The sequence below is a fragment of the Coturnix japonica genome, chromosome 8 (genome assembly GCF_054131305.1).
Source record: "Coturnix japonica strain WE chromosome 8, WE-NBRP24, whole genome shotgun sequence".
NCBI lineage: Eukaryota > Metazoa > Chordata > Aves > Galliformes > Phasianidae > Coturnix > Coturnix japonica.
This window is the reverse complement of record NC_140670.1, coordinates 20,370,378-20,391,487: the sequence shown is the minus strand read 5'-3', so window position 1 is coordinate 20,391,487 and position 21,110 is coordinate 20,370,378. Positions and strand designations below refer to the sequence as shown.

The following is a 21,110-nucleotide window of genomic DNA, read 5'->3' as shown; positions in this document are numbered from 1 at the left end:
GTCCCGGCTCCCATTACCTCCTCCGGAGCCATGGAGAGAGCTGCGGCTGCAGCCGCTGCCTCGGCTCCGCGCGGCTGGCGGAGATTTCCTCACTCCCTCACCCCGCCGCGCTACGCAGCGAGCCGGCGGCACAGCCCGCTCCGCATAAATGCATTAACAGCAGCCCCATCATGATTAATTCATCAGTCCGGTGACCAGAGGAGGAGGCACGCCGAGCAGAGCAGGGCTGGGAGGGGGTGGGAGAGCGCAGCTCCCTTCTACCGGAGTTCAGATCCGCTGCCCGAAGGGAGCCGCCCGCTCGGAGCACCGTCGGCGCTTAGCGGCCTCAGCTCTCGCACAGCGGCGAGTCGGGTCGCGGGCAGCACGAAGCAGCTTCCCGGGGAGATCCCCCACCTCGCGGGGTAACAGCAGCGGTGACGGGCTAAGCGTGCTCGCAGCCCAGCAGACGCCCTGGCCGTGGAAGGCGGCCGCGACATCCCCGAGCTGCCCACTGCGAAGTAGAGACGGGCAGCGCAAGAACCCTGAGGGCAGAAATGCCGCTTAACCTCCGTGTGGCAGCCGACACTTCATGAACAGTATGCTACAAGTAGCCCAAACCCTCCAGCGCGGGGAGAACAACCGGCCGGCCAGTTGCTAGAAACAGCCCTCTGCCAGCAACCTCCTTCCGTGTGCACGAGAACTGCTCCGGCCCTGCAGCACAGCTGACTCTTCGACTAGTTGCCCAGCACTAGTGTGGCTGAGCACAGGGCTTTCCGAGTTCCCTTACATCGATTTATTTAAAGTCGGGTCACACTGGACCTGGAGTTCAACCACAGTAGGAATAAATAAGCAAAACTTTGACTTTAAGGCTTTTGGAATAGCTGTTAAACACAGATCTACAAGAAACATACTGACATTCCACTGTTTTTCCACTCCACAAATACATCAAAGTCCCACATGGCCAGTAGCCCCTGTAGTACTACTAGTTACACATAATGTTTGTACCAAAGCAAGAGGCGCTTCCTCTTTCAGCCTCGTGTCTTCCTAGGCAGTTCCACAATCAGGCAATTAAGTTAGTGTAGAACAGATGGTTCATCACCTATTTATTACTTCCTTACCTCATCCACAAACCAAGGTTGCCTACCTGTTAGCATCTGTATGCTTCAAGGGACTCCATTTGAATAGATCACCAATTCTTTATTGATCATGTGCCAGGAGCAAAAATTTCTCCTGTCACCTCTTGTGAAAGCAAGTATTTTCAGCCTGACACAGCTATATATAGAGATTCCTGAGTATCAAACAGAATTCATAAGCTGCACATAGAGAGGTCCCCCAAATTGTCACAAATCCTTCATTAGATAATCATTCAAGCTGTGTGAGGAAAGGAAAATGTTATTTTTCCTTTCCCACTATGCTGTAGATTTTGTATACGACTAACAAGAGTAATTACTTGCAACTCCACAGCTGAGGTTGCATTGTGATTTGCACTTATAGCAGGACTGAAATCTCTATGTTTCATACTTGAATGATTACAGTTACACTATGCATTTGGTACAATAACACTTGAGAATTACAGCTGATTTTTCTTTATAATATTTGTTTACATCCTGTAGAAAGAAAAATTAATTGCCTTCTTTTTCAAATGTTTCTTATTTTCTTCACATCTCTGAATTCTCACAGCATTAATTCTGAGGGTTCCCATATATTATAAGCCATTCTCACTGTAAGTTATGAACATAAGTAAAGCCAATACTGATTTTTGAACTTCTAAAATCAAACACACTTTTACCCTGTTACTTGACACAGCATTTTTGTAGTCTGCAAAATATTGCAAATTTTGTTACTAGTTTTAATCTCTCCCATTTAAATAGTTGCCTGTATCAAGATGCTTGCTTCCAGCCATCTAGCATTAAGCTGTAAAAAGCATAGGTATTTAATTTAATGGGACAAGAAGCAATGGCCTAAATCTTGAACACATATTCCAGATAAAAACGAGGAAGATCTTTACTGTAAGGATGATGGAGCGCAGGAAGAGGCTGCCCAGAGAGCTTGCAGAGTCTAATTCTGTGATTATATGCAAGACCCAACTGGACACATAGTGGTGGGACCTATTGCAGGAAAACTGCTTTAGCAGGGAGTTTGTCTTAATGATCTCCTGAGGCCCATTCCAACCCCTTCAGTTCTGTGTGGTAGTGGATCAGTGTGTTTGTATGAGAGGGATAAATGTGCAGCATAACTGAAGGGTAGAGTTGAAGAACCTGTATGGCTATCTGTAATGCTATAATGTGATGGGAAGTACAGCAATGATAGCAGGATAGCAAAGTCCTAGACAACCTCAAGTGAGGATACTTCCAAATGCAGCAGCCATTCATAGAGAAACAAACAAACAAAAAAAAAACAACAAAAAAACCAAAACAAAGCTGCTTACTCTTAGAATGCCTCACATACGCAGTGATCTCCAGCAAGATATCCTTGCCTACACTACCAATTCTTCAATGAGATCTGGGAAGGGGTGGATCCTGGCTCCACACTTTCTGGCCACTCAGGAGCATTACTTGCACCTGAGCTTCCCTGGGTTAGCTCTGCCTTCCTACCCAATGCTCAATCACTGTTTCAAGCTGTGACAGCATTCCTGCTACGCTATCCAAGTGAAAATCCATGTATCTGCTGTATTAGATCTCCTGTTTACAAATGGCTTAAGGCCATGACTCAGAATAAAATCAACACAGCTAATTTGGCATGAGAGAAGACCTATTTTCAGCACTTTTCACCTACTTTAAGCATCTTTGGAAATTCCTTATCACAGAGCTCCATTGCATGGACAATTTCACTAATGAGTCAGAGCAGTGATATTCTGTAGAGCTATGTACCTATAAAAGCATTCAAAATTTCAAAGCCCAGAAACATTCAATTGTTTTTATTTATCGATATATAACTATGATTCTAAGAGATGCTTAACATCCTTCTTGATGCTAGCTGGTATTATAAGAGGGAAAGATTTATCACGTATGGGTGCATAGTTCCTGCAGCACATGAATTTGTCTGGACAAAGAATCACTGGAAATATTTCAAGTTATTTTGGTGTTGACATTGTGGATCACTTTGAGTTTCAGTGCTGTCACATCTAGATATTTGTTCTTGGTGCATCTCTGCAAAAGACTTTAGATTAAATCTTGATCACACAAAAATCAAAGAAATTCTGCTATTTCCTTCAACATGGTAGGATTTAATTCACCAAGGATTTAATTTCTCTGGAGATTCTGTTAATTTCACATAAAGTTTCTATTAAAATTAGTTTATATAAAAAAAATAAAATCCAATGTTTTCTAGATTTCTTCTAGAAAATGAATTACTTCAAGGAAGATTATTTTATGATAGGATTAATACTGATTTGATGAAATTAAAGCAGATGATGGTAGTACAGTTATGTGACATATTCCTGGCCTGAAGGTCATACGACATTTGCTTGATTCAAAACTGAACATTCAAAGTCTGGTCACCATTATTCATCCACTAAGGTTCATGAAATTGGTCTGATTTACAACTGATTCTGACTGCTACACAGAAACTGCGATTTCAGTTGAACCATGATTATTTGTTTCAGTCTGAAGCACTGACAAATACTCAAGAAGTCATAAAGGGTGCCTTTTGTCTTGATTTTCAATTAATTTTAAAGTGAATTAAACATCTGACAAATAATGGGGCAAATCTATCTTTCCATACTTAGCTCACTAGAGTTCATTAAGAAGTGAATAAGAGTGAATTTGACTCAATACTTTCTTGTTCTCTGAACATTTTCTTAGCAGCTTTATAACAAAGTGAAATTACCTAGACAAACGTGGATTTCAATTTGTATAAAACTTGCATGGAATTTATCTTATGAAACCTCAGGGCCTAGCATATGCAGTACCAATCTTAGAAAGAGCTGATGTTTATATAGTAATTAAGAATGGTAACTCCCGACCTCTTAATTACCATGAAATGACTTTTTCCTCACTAGACTATTGGAAATCCATATTAATAGCAAAGTGATAAGGCATAAGTTACTGAGAGTACTACAGTGTTTTTTTGAGATGACCAAAGATTCTTTAAAGAATATAAGGCAATTCTATTATTGCAGAAGGATTACTGAGAGTGTTCCAGATGAACTTAGCTAATTTTTGAAGCTGAAACACTTTGCTATATACTCCTGGTATATTATTACCCCTGGTATTAAATATTCTCACTCATATGGCCATTGAGCAACTCTGTATCACCAGATGCAGTAAACAAATGAAAGAAAACACAGAACATAGGAAAGGATCATTAAAAGTCACAGCAAAGTTTAAGATCATAGAATGGCTTAGGTTGATAGAGACCTCAAATCCTATCCTGAACCAACACCCCTGCCATGGGTTGGTTGCCACCCACCAGGTCAGGGGCCAGGGCTCCATCTGGCCTTGAATGCCTCCTGGGATGGGGCATTCATAACTTATCTGGGCAGCCTGTTCCAGTGCCAAGATGATCAGAAAACATCGATCCAAATTCCTACTCCAGTTGAGCTGGGCATTCTACTGACTCAGCAGACTGTAATTAAAATTGCATTTTTAATTTTCTCACCCATATTCCATAACCAACTGTAGGCAGCCTAAGTAAGCTGCAGACAAGGCTAGTGTATATAGTATACCAATACTGAACATCCTCGTGAAGCTGCTCAATTGGCCAAAGAGTAAAGAGCAGAAGCCCTTCAAAAATCTAAATGCATTTCCTACCTCTTGAGCAACAGACATGACATCACCAGAAGGAAAACCCACTATATCACAGTGCTGAACCAAGATATTTATTGTTTTGCTGGCCCTGAAATTTCAGCTGAAGTGTGGTTTATAATGCTGTAAAATTATAGGTCAGATAAACCTCACTGTAGCTCTGGGGTATAGCTGTCCCTCTTCATTTAAGATAGATGTAAGAAATCATTATGCTCCTTTGCAGAAACAAGTGGCTGGAATGACTGTAGTCTCTAAACCCCAAACACAATTACATGTCTCTGTGCAAAACAAAAGCTTGAAAAATCCAGCTCAGAAGTGGTTGGAGTGGTTTTGCTGTTTTAAGCAGGAAATAAATACAAGTGAAACAAATTAAGGCTATATATGTAAGACATAAACATGCAGACACAGCTAATATATAAAAAGAACTAACATCAAATTAAAACCAAAGAACACATACAAGAGAGAAACCTGGATGTTTTGTACTGCTGGTAGAGAATGACATGGTTTGGATCTCTGAAAGACAAAGCTTTCTCAATATGTATAATTACTAATTTACTCAAGGAAACTGGATATTTTATGTCACTGAAGAAAGATCAATCTCTGTTAATAGGTCATCCTTCTAGCAGGACTATTCTACAATCCTTAGAAATCTTGACCAGCCTTTTGTTACAACAAAGCTTTGTGACACAGAAATATATCTTGGATTTGAATGTACATGCTGCTATTAAAGTGATAAATGTCCTGTTTACATATCCATACAGTTATTAATTGATTTGTGGAAGTCCCACATCCCATTTACAAAGGAACACCTCCTTTAAGATGTTCATAAGAATTATGTTTTGGAAGCTGAAACTTGTGTATCTAGCTATCACTCAGATAACCCCCTAAGACTTAACATATCAAAAGGACATTTCTGTGTAATGGAATAAGTTTTTAATTCCCTTCTATTTTTGTGAAGATGTAGGTGCCTATAACCTCTGTAATACATCTACACCCCACTCCCTCTCTAGGAAGTCTAGGAAAAAAAAAAAAATAGAGAGAGAGAGAGAGAGAGAGAGAGAATACAGACAGGAATCTTTTTAATTTCCCCCTGGAATCTTGAAAAAAGCTTAGAGAAGGACAGAACCTGTGGGGTAGTGGGCTGACTGTGTGGACTGGAGCAGACAGTGAAGGAATATTCAGTTGATATGGTCTGGGAAATAGGATTTGATATGTTCTATAAAACAAACACAATGAACTTAAAAAAAAAAAAAAAAAAAAAAAAGCCTTGCAAAGGTTCTAGCCCACTCTGTCCCGCTGTTCAACTCACTAAAGTATGAGTATACCTCTTATAGATACCAACCTGGAAACTCTTTTCTCAGATTATCTTTTCCAAAGCAAATCTGGAGGATGAATCAGAGAGTGCAAATGATTTTCTTAGTGAACACAGGACTGATGACTTCATTATTAATCAGCGTTTCTTTTTCCCACACCTGGAAGTAAATGAAATGACTAGCATGTAAGATGCAATACATTCATGAATGAAACATATGCAGTGTGAAAGAATGGAACATAAATATTTAAAATGGACACCTCTGAGCTTTCTAAATCTCTTGGTATCAGTAAGGACTCCTGAGATCTTTTAGGTTAACACTTAGGTATGGAATGAATTTTAATTTTTATTTTGCTACATAACTGTGTATCATACTGTATCACCAGGGCATCTGATGATAACTGTAAATATGCTAAGTATAGATGTCTAGAATAAACATACACATATGTATTTTATTGAAGGGCAGAAAGAACCATCATGAAGAAGACAACAGTAATTTCTTAAGTGCTCAATGTACAAAACAGTTCAGGCTATTAAGAAAACACATGAATACCTTACTGGATCTGATGAAAGATCCAGTACTCTGTCTCCAGCATACAGTATATTTCACCTAATTTCCCATCTTGGCCACTAGCAGATGGCTAAAGACTATAAAAGGAGAATATGTACAAAGTGGTCCTTTGTCCAAGAACATCCTCCTACCTTCTGGCAATAAGCAGTATAAAGATTTTCAGTAACAAGCTACATACAGACTTGTCATGTTTAATAGCCAGTCACTTATGGACTGAATGAGGAAAGAACATAAGCAGTGATTTAATACTTACTGAAAAGAAGAGTGGCAGCTACAGAATCTTCCACCACAGACAGCACCTGGCTTTACTTTAGAGGTCTCCTACCTAATTACTCACTAAGTCTGACCTGTTTAGCCTCTGACATCTAATAAGATGCCAGCCCAAGGAGGAGTAGTTGGGATTTCAACTTTTCTTTAGAAAACTTAATTAATTTTTTTCTTTCCTTTTTTCTTTCTTTTTCTTTTTTTTTCCTCCTATTTTATAAAACACATACATATGAACATATAAATACATAGAGAGTAAAAGCAAACAGTCGGCAGAGTTACTCACTAAAGAAATAGCAGTGCTGGCATTAGCACTTCAAAGGGAAGAAACTATTTTAAAATTTAACTGCCTGGCAGATGCAGCAGATACAGAACAGGAGCCAAAGAGAGGTAAGGAGGGAGGGAGAGTAGGAAGAGAGGAAAATGAGTGGGTAGGGATAGGAAAGCAGATGAACTGTACATTATCCAAGGCAAAAATAGCCAAAGTGTGTGTACTGACACTGAAATGTTGGCAGTGTGGAACTCAGTAGCAAAATTCCAGTTGACTTCAGGGAGATCTGTCTTTCACACTTCATCAATAGTTTTACATACTACAGTATGTCAACACAGCTCTCCTCTATGTGTTTATTTCCTTTTAGTTTGTAATTGACAGTCATTTATTCTATAGTAATTCTACGAAGATTGTCAAATCAAGAAGGAATCTGACCCTCACTGCTGTTTTCAGTACTAGATTGGAAATTCTGAATAGAGATCTGTTAGCTCCTGTGGCAGAAAATGATACTCACACCAATGGCATACAAACCATAAATATCCCTTCTTGAGATAAGAAGTTCCTGTATTTTGAAAGAACTGGTAGGGAGTTTTGGTTACCCAAGACTTTGATTGATAATCATCTACTACACTGCTGAAGTCCAGATGCAATAGTTATTTCATAGGGTGGGACTTAAAACGTTATGTTTAGTCTGTAATGAAAGATATATGATTAGTCAGTTTGTATTGTTGCATTCTTCAAGCTAAAAAAAACATTAATGGAAAAGTATCTTACACACAGTCAGTCTAATTGATGTAGCACTAAAATACCATGAACATCTCATTAAATGCATCCATGATAGATTTTTTATTAATCTATCTTTTGCTAAATATTCATGTAGATAATTAGATGATTGCAACTTTGTCATTTAGTCTCAGATTTTTCTGAATAGAATTTGCATAGCATGCTTAGAAAGATACTGTTCTTTCCACTATTGTTTCAGCAGATTTTTCAGGTAAAATTTATCACAACAGATGTGAAAATGTTAAAATACCTGCAAGAAAATATTTTATAGGATGGCCTTTACCTTGATATCATCAATCTATTTTGGAAGCCCTGAAGGATACAATTTCACATGGAGTTATGGTGGAAAATAGATACTTTCTTCTCATTGCTCCTAAAACAACTGTTGTGGACATATATAGTTGTGTGATGGGGAACCAAACACTGTGAATCAGGTCAAGTTTTCTGGGTACATACAGGTGTAGATGTATCTACCTTGTGGAGAAGCTAGCAATGCAGGAAATGATAGAGGGTGACCCAAGAGTTTACAGAACTATAGCTGAAGCTAGTGCTTGACACTCTATAAGGACTGTAAAAATGATTTATGCAAGTTTACTGAACAGGGAATAAGTTCAGTTTACGCTTTTTTGGCAAATTATTCTATTTCCTTTTTTTTTTTCCTTTTTTTCTTTTTTTCCCAAAAACATGAAAGTAAGAACAAAGTAGTCTGTTAAGAAATAAATCACCATTTTTTTGTTTGTTTTCCTAAGAGTTGCATTTAAACTGAGCATTACTTACGTGGATGCTCAGAAAATGTTAGGTGCTGATTTTATTTATCTAGACATTACAGAGCAGTCATTCTCTTATCACAGTTTAAAAAAATCCCCATTTTAAGAGATGACAGTAGGAGATACAAATAAGACAAATGCAAAGAATAGAGGTAAATCCTCTATTTTAAAGGAAAATATGAGGTCTTATTATCCTAGTGAAACAGACTGATAGATGATTATGTTAACAATAATAGTATCTGATATTTTTATCTTATTCACTCAATCGGGAAATTTTACCTAATCCACTTTAGTAGCTTACCCATTAATGATTTTAGTCTTTAAAAGATCAAGTTGGCATTTTAAGATGTTATCATACATGTCAGAAAAAGAAATACTTAAAGTAAGATATTTATGGTATCTGCATTCTTCTGATATTCTCTTTCGTTGTGGGTTTTACTCTCAAGAAACAAACTTAATCTTCTATTGAGCAACCTTGTCTTTTTCTGAGCATCCATAACTTACATCTCAGTCAATATTTTTACAGCCGTGCATGCAACAGTGGAGAACTGCTTAATTAGACCTCCCTCCCACAAAAAAAACCTAGAAAAACTAATTATATTCCTGTGGGTTTAGGTGCCCTATACTGCTCTAAAAACAAAACAAAAGGCACTTCTGCTATTAAGACATGATGCTTCATAGGCAAAGGCTACAATGTAGGTTAACACAGAAAATAGAGGACTTGCTTGCCTCAGAAATTTTTGTAGATAGATTAATTGTATATTAACTTTGCATGAAGAGTAATTACAAAGATTTAATTATGTCTTCAAATTTGACATGTTCAACCTATGCAAAGCTGGCACCTAATATTTCAGCTGCCCAGCAGATGTTGGTGCAGTAATAGGAGTACTCATCCACTAAAAAGTATTCTTATACTCAATCTCCAATATTTGAGTAATAAAAATCAGAACCACATTTTAAAAATCCTGTTTGATACAGCAAACCTCTGTTTGTGAAGTGTATATAATCTATTTCTTTTAGTGCCAATATATAAAGAAGATACAATAATCACAATTAAAAAAATGTTCTTTATACAGATATACATGATTTTTCTGTGATGTGGAAACAACAGTATAAATATATTCACATGACATTTTGATCTAGTTCTAATAAGGGCTATTTTGCAAAGTTTATAAACAGATGTTAATTTCAGGATGTATGCAAAACCACAATCTAATTTATTGCTTAGAAACTCAAAATAGAATTTTTTTTAAGTAGATTTAAAAATATATATAATCAGGTTAGCAAACGAGAAACTGAATTTTTGCTTTGATATGATATATAATTTATGATGCAAAGAACATAACACCATCTGTTAACTGTTAACAATGAATAGAAATATGACATTTTCAGGAACATAATAGCGATTAGAATATTACAAACATACTATGAATACAATGGGTAATTACAGTAATTATGTGGATAATCACAGAAAATAAAGTGTACTGAAAATACATTGCTTATTTGATTTATGTTTTTTAAATCAGCAGAATTTGCAGGATCTTTTTGTCTATTTTAATAATCTGAAGGAACACTTTGTCACTGTAATTCTCAATACATATTTGATAACTGTTTCAACTGTGCTTGAGCATGCAGGGAAACAGACACACTTCCAAATATCTGCAGACCAGGTCTTGCCTGCAAGTTATTTTATCTAAGTCTTCACTCCTTTCTCATAAATGGAGTATCTTTTCAATACAGATTATAAATCATGGGCTTACAATTTGTATATATATAATAAAAAGGGAACTAAGATAAACAGTATTGGAGAGAAGCATCTAAGTTATATGCATATGGCCACTGAAGTCATGGCAAAAATTGCTTTATATTACTGAGATCATTGCAGCTACTTATGAAGTGGCCTGTCAGTAACAGATTAACGATCTTGAGTTTCCACATCCTACTAGCAGCTGTATTAGATGGCACTCTTGAATTCTGAAGATCTGTTTATGATTAGACTAACTGTGTGGGTGTAAAGATGACTGGATCCAAGATAATAGAACAGGTCCATAACCAGCAAGGATGCATCTCAAACTCTTAACAATAAACAAAGTTCCATATTGCATAATTTCTCTTTTCAAAGAAAAGCACATTAATAACATTTGTGGTAAACTGAATGGGTGAAATCTTGTTTGCATTTCAGAAAATAACAAAAGTATCATTGAATGTTTCAGGAAACATTGAGCTCAAGTACCAAATTGGTATGTTCTGCTAAAGAATACTGATATCTAATAATGGTTAAGGCTTTCAGTGGTTTTCACTGAGCAAGTAAAAAAAATACATAAATTATAATTTGCAGAAGAAATGAGGCCTATTTCTTATATTGGCTAGAAACCACAGGTTCTTAAAAGAACATTTGTTCAATTACCTGTAATAAAAATAAGTGTTTTTTGGTTTTTTTTGCTTTTTGTTTTTGCTGCTCTTATATACTCTTATATATATACCTAAAGTATAAGCTCTTCGTGGCTTACAACATCTCATACTACACAACACAGTCTCCAGCACAACAGAAATAGTATTAGATGGGCTTCCAAGGTACTGAAAATATAAATTCAGTTTTAAGTATGCAGAGGTATGCATTAAAAATAAATCTATATCTATATATCTCTCTCTCTATATAGTAATTTTAAATGTAGGCCTTAACAATTTTGTACATACAATCTATGGATTTTCCATACCATTGTTGCTTTTTTTCCATTTGTAATAATCTTACAATAACTCCCTCCTATGCACATTTGATGAAAAAATTACTTCTAGTAGAATAGCTAAAATGAATTGCGATCAAGCTTTTAAAATTATTTTTCTATTCTGCAAAGTGACTTGAAATTGACAACTACTCATTTAGATGAGTTCATGTCTCAAGGCAAAAATAAACAGTTCTAAAGTTTAGAGCAAATATGTAGAGATAACTTTTTATTTATTTCCATTTCTCTCTTCGTGGTTCAGTTAGCTAGAGGGCTCAAGCTCCAAGGATGAACCTTAATTTATCATTTTTTGTATAGTTCTGGGATGTCTAGGATGAGTCTCTACAAATAAATCTTGCTGATTCTTCAAGGACTACTTCAAGAATTCAGAGTTCTCAAATGTTGTCCACACTGTTCTATGGACAATAAACACAGGGAAAAGCTTTACTTACATGCCAAGTTCCTCTCTTTGATGGCCTACCCCTTAAGCAGAATCTCATTGTGAGCTCCCTTCTCTCAACGATCTGGTGTCAAGAAATGCATTCTGTCTTCTGTTTTTTCTTAGCTTGAGTATCTTGTCCAACTATAGTTTTCACAGCTAAGCTGGCAAGGCCTAATGATGAAGGAAGTGACATGTAAGTACATGAAAAGCCCAAGAAAATCACAAAGACCATTCGTGATATATCACGTCAAAGTTCTGTTTATATGAAGTTTTGGGTATGAGTCACAAAGAACTTAGCCTCAGTACAGTTTGATGTACCTTGAGGCATTGTCCTGACACAAAAGCATACAGTGCAACTGAACTTCCTTGCAGCAATTATTTTTTGCTTTGTAGAAGCAACATCTCAAAATGACTCCCCTGAGTGACCTGATGATTGTGTGGCCTTTTTCTCATTAAAGACAGAGTCTTAACATTTTAAAGTTTTTAATAAGCATTTTAGTATAGTTTGCTAGCATGGAAGCTGCTCATTATGAGCTAATTGTTTCAAAGAGTTGCTGAAAGTGCTTAAATGTTAAATACATGCTACTGTAAGCAAATATTCACCTGTCTTTCAAAACAGATGTTTGAGAAATACTAGGCTGCCTGTCCATGGTAGTAGTACACAAAGGACACAAGGTGCTCTAAAATACATGGATGCTAATTCAGAATGTTTTTTTAAATAAAATTTCAATTAAAACTATTAGGCAGCAAAAACTCTTAACAGTTTCTGGAAGGTCAAGTTCACTGCAGTCATGAGTAATTCTTGGCTTTCCTCTGTCCTGTTTGCTTTCCTACCTAGTCTCTTACACATGAGCAGGGCTTCTGAGCCCCAACACCCACTCTGAGTCCTCATATTCTGTCAGCAAGGAATGTGCACTGCAGCTGTGGAAGATCATTCCATCACTGCATGTCGCTCACATTCCCTTTCCACTCACATGAGGACATTCCACTTTCTATGCTATTTGCTAAGTGATATTCCCCAAAGGCAGTTTGATCTACTTCATGGAAAAATGTGTTTCCCACCATCCTTCAATATCTTCCCTACTCAGTTGACATTACAAACACAAAAGTGTTTTTAGTCTTTGTGCACACACCTTCCCCCCCCCCCCCCCCAGTTACTGCTTGCTTAAGAGATAATCAATTTAATGTCAAGATATCTTAAACTCTTTCAGGAGGGTTAGCAAGTATAGATCAAAAGGCATTAAGAGTGCCATCCATTACAGATAACTACATAAATGCCAAAGCTGAGATTCTGCCAAACACAGGGCAAAAACTCCATTGTTTTCACTTTCAGCCTTTGTTGTGTCTCCTGATACATTTCTAAATCAACAGAATTCTGTTGATTGATTCCTGCAGGATTCCCTGCTGTTGACTAGTTAGGATGCTCAGTAGGTAGTGTGTTACAAATGGATATAGAGAGATACTGTTACATTGTTCATCTGGCTTTACAAACTTGGACTGTTATATTTGACTTTGCCACTTCTTTCAGTTTTCAGCATTTTTTGTGTGTTTTATTTCTTTTGTACTGTGTTTTTTACAGCCAATTGCGTTTTTGCAGTATGAATATCATATGGTTTTATGATGGCTATTTGAAAGAGTTTTGATAGAATTCTATTTGATAGAATTTAAATACATGGCACTTCTTACTACTGTGTAGTCATTAGGACAACTGAGGGAGAGATCTTTACACTATTGACCTCAAAAACTGGGTAACAGAACTTTAAATCTTTACAGATTACCATAACAGCAAAAGCAATCAATGGGTAAATTAATGTCACATTGTTCTTAAATAACTGAATGCAAAATCAAAATAAAACTCATTGCTTCACTTCAAATCTGGCCTTAATTTATATAATGAAGTTTCAAGATTATAAATACATTGCCATAACATTATACATAACCTGAGCTGATTTTTCTGCTTGCTGGTCCTGGAGGGTATTACTTTTTTAAAAAACACATTTTCTTATCCCTCTCTATTCCCTCAAAATTCTCTCAGCTTTTTATTATACTGAATCACAGCTAAAAAGTCCATCCTGTACTTCTACATTTTAACCATTTTCACTCATTTGTATCAACATCCTATGGCTTTTGATATACACAGAATTTCTTAGCTTGTCTCCACATAATTCTCTTGACTCCCTATTTTTGCTCATTGTTGTTCCCTTCCCTTCTTTCTAATTATACCGTTTCATTGTGAACCACCCACAAACTATGTCAGAATCTCAAAATAAGCAACAGAGTTTGCTGAATCAGCAAGTGCCTTGAAAAATATAAAAGAAAAATATTTTGCTGCTTGGGCAAAGAAGGAAAATATTCGTTGCTCAATGTTCAAAATACACTCCTTAACCTCCCTATAACATGGGTACATTCATGCAGTTATTGTATCTATACAGCAAGGTCTATTGAAGTCCATTTTAATTAAACACATTTTCAGGTAGCTCTCTGGCATCTCTAGAAGATTAGACTGAACTGTGACAGCTTATTCCTGTACCCTTATGTATTTCATGTACTGTACACAAGGTATGCCAAGAGAGCCTTGCACATCACCATGGCACAAAGACTTCCCTTTTTTTTCTTGTGTGTGATTAATTTTCTGAGTCATTGTGTATCATTGACTTGTGAAGATTTTATGTTTTTTAAAGCTCTACCAATCTACTTTTTGTCATGAAGAAAACAAACAAACAAAAAATGCTCAGATGATAGAATAATTTTGGGTACATTCTATTTGTTACAAGTGCTATCTTGCAGTAAGAAGTGAGGAGGCAGATCTATTGTTGACTGATGGTTGTGTGGTAAGCTGCACTTCTGGACTGTAAAATCTAGAAAAATAAAATTAAAAAGAAAAGAAAAAAAAAGCTATTCTAGCATTTTATTCTTTCTTAGCTGCTTTGAACCAATATAATTATGTTTTCTTAGCCTCTTCCAGGGAAAATTCAATCTTTTATTTATTAGAATGCAGAAAGCTTTACTGAAGTTTCCACTAGGAAACAGTCTGGTATATATGCCACTATGCCTTAAGAGGCCAAATAGCAAGGAGAGGATCTAGGAAATTAAGTACTATTGAAGCTGACTTCTTGAAAACAAAGAGGTAAAAAAGGAAAAAAGAAAATTACCTTAGGATTAATTCTTGCCTACCCTTCCCAACCACAGACAAATATTTCAAGAACGATCTGATCCATATGACATATACAAGTAACATCATAGTATTTTCTAAGAGGCACTAATTATGATTCTGAATATTCCAACTGTTATATTATGAAAGTGAATCTTGTCCAGCAGTCACAGGTAGGCATAGGGCCACAGACATGTAGAGATATCAACATTAATAATTATTAATATTCTTCTTCATGTTCACATGAAAGAAAAATCCATTTTTCAACTGGGTGCATGTATAAATTTCAGTTATACACAGCTAACAGGTTAGCCAAGAAACTGTTTACCTGATACGTAAGGTCACCTTTCATCGCTTTGTAATTTTTTTCCTTAATTCTTCCATCTGTTAGGTCATAATACTGTTACTTTGAGGTGGCTGCTTTCACAGTTGACTTCAGTTGTTTCCAGCACTTGCAAGAGTACCAGTACCTGGAAGATCTTTTGGGAGCAATGAAAATAGTAGTTAACACTGACCAAATTAAATCCCTTAAATTAAAAGTATTAGGATGAACTTAGGCAGCAGCAAAATCATAGATGGTTGATTCTAAGATGATGACCTGAGGCATTATGGTTAGGCACCCAGGTTCCCTTAAAGATAAACAAGAAACTCAGTAGACTGGCCCATAAAAACCCTTCATTAAGTAGACCCCAGTTCCAACCAATAAAACACCATGATCACAGCAATGAGCCTAAAACCCACCAAATGTACCAGTGTCAGTGCAGCATATTAAGGACCTCCATGCAGGTTGGCTCTGTGAACTGGAATCCATTTCTGAGTCAAGCACTTAATCAGCTGGGGTCACTTTTCCAGAAACACAGCTGGTTGATGATACTTAACTTTTTCAAAACAACTCACCAATTGGTCTATTTGTTCAAAACCATAAAAAAACATGCTATTGTTCTCTGCCTGCACAAATTCAAATCTGTCCTTTCTATTTCCCAAGTGTACATCCTAGCCACTACAGTGTGGGAAAGCTACTTGCAGTAACTACAAAAATAAAGCCCAGGATATATTAGCTTTGGATTAGAATGTTTTAGGAACCCTATTTGGATAGTTTCCAAAAATAAAGCCTCACAATAGACACTTTAAGCACTTCAGTCAGTTTTTTGTTTTGTTCTGTTTTGTTTTTTTTCCTGATGTCAGGAAATGGCACATTTAGCTGAGTTAAAATCAATAGTGAATTCCTATGGATTTCAGCTGGGACAGGTTATCACTGCAAAACAGGAATACCAAAGACAAAGAAATGACATAATGTATTTTCCTTTTATAACTGGATTAATTTGTACTTTATTCATATTTTTAAATGTCATTTTTATATCCAGAAGGTCAGCTATCATTCTTATACCCTTTGAATAAGACAGCTGTGAAGGGGACTGATGAAAAAAGCCTGTCATTTTAATGAAGTTTCTATTCTTGATTGGTTTTCTTGAAGAATCTTGTTCATACAGAATACCTTCCAGCCAGGCCGACTCCTAGCCATTAGTTCTGCAAGAATAGAAGATATTCATAACCCATAACAGCACTGTAAAAGGCATCTTTCTAATTAATAAAGTTTGACAGTTTTATTAATCCTTTTGCCATTTATTATGCCTTTATATTAGGCACCTACTTCTCAAACTACTGTCTTCAGACTTGTTAATTTCTTTGTATTATTTGCATAAAACCTGAAACTGTAATCCTCCTTCCCCAGAAATTCAACACTGATGGTGCTGTAAACAGCGAGGAGAATGTATTGCAAATTTAGGACAATTCCACAATGATTAGAACAGTGAATAATGCAAAAAAAAGAAAAAAGAAAAAAAAAAAAGAAAGAAAGAAAGGAAATTAAATGTTCTGAAGCAGTGATTTTGAAGAAAGTCACATGAAACTCAATTGGTGATATTGGCCGAAGTCTTTTTTGGGAAAGGGAAAAAATGTGATCAGAAAAGATTATCTACAATTAGTCTATATTCTTATTTTCAAAAATAGTTGACTGACATGATATGCTGATTAAAATCACAAGTGGATGAGTTAAAGAAACTGAAGAAGCTTTAAACCCATTCACAGGTGACATAGTAAATAGCATCATGACTGTTGCTCATTGCTTTTATTGCAAAGTGAAACAGCTTCATTCAAAATTTAGGCAAACTTGTACAAACTTCCATTGAATTAATGTGAGAAATATACACTTCCTTGCTGAATTTTGACTGAACAACACACCAATAATTCCCTGCAAATAGAGTGTGAAATTTTCAATGACAACACTTATACCATAGGCAATATCCTAAACCCCTATTGAAAAAAAAAAAAAAAAAGAAAATGATGTATACATTTCACAATGATAAGTTGCATAGACACTTTAGAACTAAGTCTCAGCAGCTCACTTTTTTACTGGAAGCTGCATGCTACCACAGTGCCCTGCTGGCTACAGTCATATGGTTGCTTTGAAGTTCCATGACATGTAGGCTCTGAAATCTCAAAGATAGCCTGCATCTACAACAGCTTTGATCTTCATTCTGCAGGTGGGTACACAAATGACCAGTGTGAACTAAAGATATGGCAAAGTTAATTGGGGCTGGAAATGTCAGAACACTATCCTACAAGACTTCTAGAATTCTCTCAATTTGATGGTTCTTGTGCAGTCCTGGACTGCAACACAAAGGGCATAAACCAAACCACCATGAATGAAAAAAAACCAATGTCTTTATGAATAAGACATCTAAATGTGGAATAACATTGAAGGAAAATAAACTGCTTAAATCCACACTTTTCTGCATAATAATACAGAAACACTCACTACAAAAAGCATCATGAAGAAACGTTTTTCTTCCTTAAATTTGATCTTATCTAACTTATGGGAGCACTTTCAAACAAAAATACATCCAATATATTCAATTAAACTCAGTATAGGCAAAAGAACTTACACTTCATAGCTGGTATATGTTTAATTTTGCAAGATACAATTAGAAATGATGAAAGAATAAGGCATCAATGACTAGGAAACAGAACATTAAGAGTAGTAGTTTCCACATCCAAGAACTTTTAGAACTAAAAAATATCTAGAAATATATATATTTCAAATATGCATAAATATTTCCTCCTAAAACCAATAAAAATTATCAATCAGAGCATAATACCTCTTAAATGCTTGAAGGAATCAATTTGACACTCCAAGACAACTCCAGTTATACTCACTTAGTTTACAAGGTTTTTCATTGAAACTTTAGGAATTGTTGATTTGTTAAAGGTTTGAATTTTGGTCATCTGTTCTACAATAACACAAACTATTTCTGTTTTTAAGAATCAAACATAATGATGTAGATAAACAATTAAAATAATTTTACTAGTAATGGAAGATAGTTGGGAGATTCTTTGAAACAATGAAAGATGATAATTGTGTGACAAATGTCACACAGGGCAACAGAAGCAAGTAATAACAAACTTTACCCATCACTGAATTAATTAGAAAAATAAGTGAACAAAAGTCCTATGAATCGTTCCAGCAACCTCTGTTAGTACAGTTCAGAAGGTTATGTTTCAGTAGCATGTGTACTTGTCACCCTCATTATAAGTCTCCTTTTAAGGATATGACCTTTATTTGAGGTTACTATCCTTGTGTTCTTAATTAGAGAAATTCACATTTTCTTTATAATGTGTGTAATGTGATTTTTTAGCATTTTAGATGCTCTAAGCAAAGAGAAAAATTTGGTGATAGTACCTGAACTCTGATGACAATATCCCTTATCTTACAAGTAAAAATCTACAGGAGTGATTTTTTCAAAGCAAAATTCACCATGATTAAATAAACTTCGACCAAATCTCTGTTGTTCTGCCAGATTTAAGAACAATCTACTTCTGTACATAGTCAGACTAATGTTCCACTAGGAGAGAAGTTTTAATATTTCAGAACAGGCAATAGTGTTTTCAGATTGTTCATAATAATAGACACTTGGGCTGAGTGAACTGTGGTACTGCATTTAAAGTATACACAAATTGCACACAGTAGCCTCTGTTTTAAAAAATAGTGTAATTATGATGACTGTGTGCTGTTTTACTCAGTGTACCTAGCTTGCTGGGGACAGTATGTTATAAAGATATCTTCTTTTTGAGATATAAATGACACTCAAGCTGCTGCTATACAGCCTTGTATTGTGTTGTGTGGCTCATCCAAAATTACTCTGTTAGCCTTACATTGCCAAGAAAGAAGTTTTCAGCTGACTACCAGAAATGCCAATTATGTTTAAATAATTAGAATAAAATGCAATTGAATAGAAATCATAAGAACTCCTCAATGTAAAAAACAAGCAAACAAAAGAGCCATGCCACAAAAACCAAAGAACAAGGACATAAGGTATATTACTCTTCACTGAGGCTTTATGCACACTTTCTTAACTCAATTTCTGCTAGACCAGTAATATACTCGACAACTCAATCTTTATTTGAAACTACCTGTACACCTTGCTCTACTAACTGCAGCCAGTTTTTCCTGTAATGCCATAAAGTTCGCTTCTATAGTAAACAGAAGTTACTGAATTGCCTCACCTGCTCTGACAGGCCTCTGTCAGCCCACTATTATTACAAAAATATTACAGATCTGTTGTGGGTGCCTGGCAAAGATATATGGTAATGATCCTAGGTCTAAATTCCACGTAGGAAAAGAATTCAAATAAAGTAAGTCATCCCACAATCCTGATTTTTTATCAGGCCAGCCTCTTAACACAAAGCTGTTTGATAATTTGTTCTTTAATCTCACCACCAGAGGGGTTTGCCAGAACTGTTACACACGGAACATATCTGGGTGAAACTTCAGTCAATCAAAGATATAATCTCTTGGCTCAGCCAATTTGCCAGAGCAATGCAAATGATACCGAATCAATGTCGATCTTTTTGGGAGGCTGTTTTCTTCTAGGATTGTTTCCAGGAATTGAAAGAAAAGCAATCATTCAAGACATTCTGTTAAATCAGTGAGAAATGGATGGCAAGTTAATGGTCACTCCTGTGCTTTCCAAATTACCTGATGCCATGTACTTTGGAACACAGTGGCCAGAGGCTCCATCCACTATCTCACCTTCCTTTTTCTACTTCATTGATTCAGTAAAATGTGATCTGGGAAGAAAACATGAATGAACTCTATTATCTCCCTCCAGCACTTCTTTCTTCCTTGGCAGGCCCAGCAAACAAACTGGAATTTATTACTGATTTTCTCTCAAAAACGCTCCCCAAGAGAAAGTAAATTGAGATTAAAAATCATTTCAAATTAATTACAACATTAACGAATAATCAAAATACAGCTCTATACAAAATATTGTCACATTGCTATTACTATTCATATAACATAGCAGCTGGTGCTTTCATTTAGATAGTTAAGCATATATGTAAGATGAGATATAAGCCTGAAAACAGCAAAGAGTGCCATAATTACACTTGTAAATCAATGTGGTAAACAATACTTGATAAGAGTGATTTATCCTCTTTGTGATTCCCCATATTAACCATTTATTATCACTAATGTTACTTTCCTTCCTCATCTTCTTTAGTCTTAATGTCAGTTTTCAGTATGAAAACATTTTTGCAGAACTTACAGAATTGCATTAATTAGAAATCCGTGTCCATATTGCAAAATAAAAATGAAATACATTTATTTGCATTTTCCTCATGGAAAAGAAAGTGTTCACCAATTTCTGTAATATAGGTAAGTTCTTATAGATTTCTCCACCGAGTTAGACATGTAATTGCTATACCTACCTTAGAAAATCCTCCTCTGAGTCCTTAAGTAATCTGCCTGTAGACACAGTGCCAAATGTAGACAGGTGGAGAAAAATATTTGACTATCATCCATCCATCTTGTGAGCCAAGTGAAGCAAAACACTCTGAAATCTTCACAGAAATAAAGAAAATAAGGACAACTAAATCAAATTTGGCTCACACAAAAGTATAACAAACTTAAAAAAAAAAAAATAGTAGAAACAGGTCTCTGGAATCCAAACGTGCCTGCCTTTGTCAGAATTTAACATAAAAAAACAGCATAAAACCTTATGGAAAAGGAAGGTGACATTCATTTTAAACAAAATTTATTCTACT

At 35.9% G+C, this 21,110-nt stretch overlaps 1 protein-coding gene across 2 annotated transcripts in view; it reads right to left on the bottom strand.

Moving 5' to 3' along the window:
- The window catches only part of LOC107315944 (heparan sulfate glucosamine 3-O-sulfotransferase 1-like), a 54,117-nt gene extending 33,209 nt beyond the window's left edge, over positions 1–20,908 (bottom strand). Inside the window, exons 1-3 of one of the 2 annotated variants that reach the window (XM_085555203.1) lie at positions 20,775–20,908; positions 15,337–15,487; positions 6,067–12,028 (exon numbers count right to left, since the gene is read on the bottom strand). The gene's annotated coding sequence lies outside the window, so the exon portion shown is untranslated. Of the gene's footprint in view, positions 1–17; positions 510–6,066; positions 12,029–15,336; positions 15,488–20,774 lie in introns of those variants that run through there. The other variant, XM_015866896.3, reaches the window with a different exon arrangement.
- Positions 20,909–21,110: the final 202 nt, after the last annotated feature.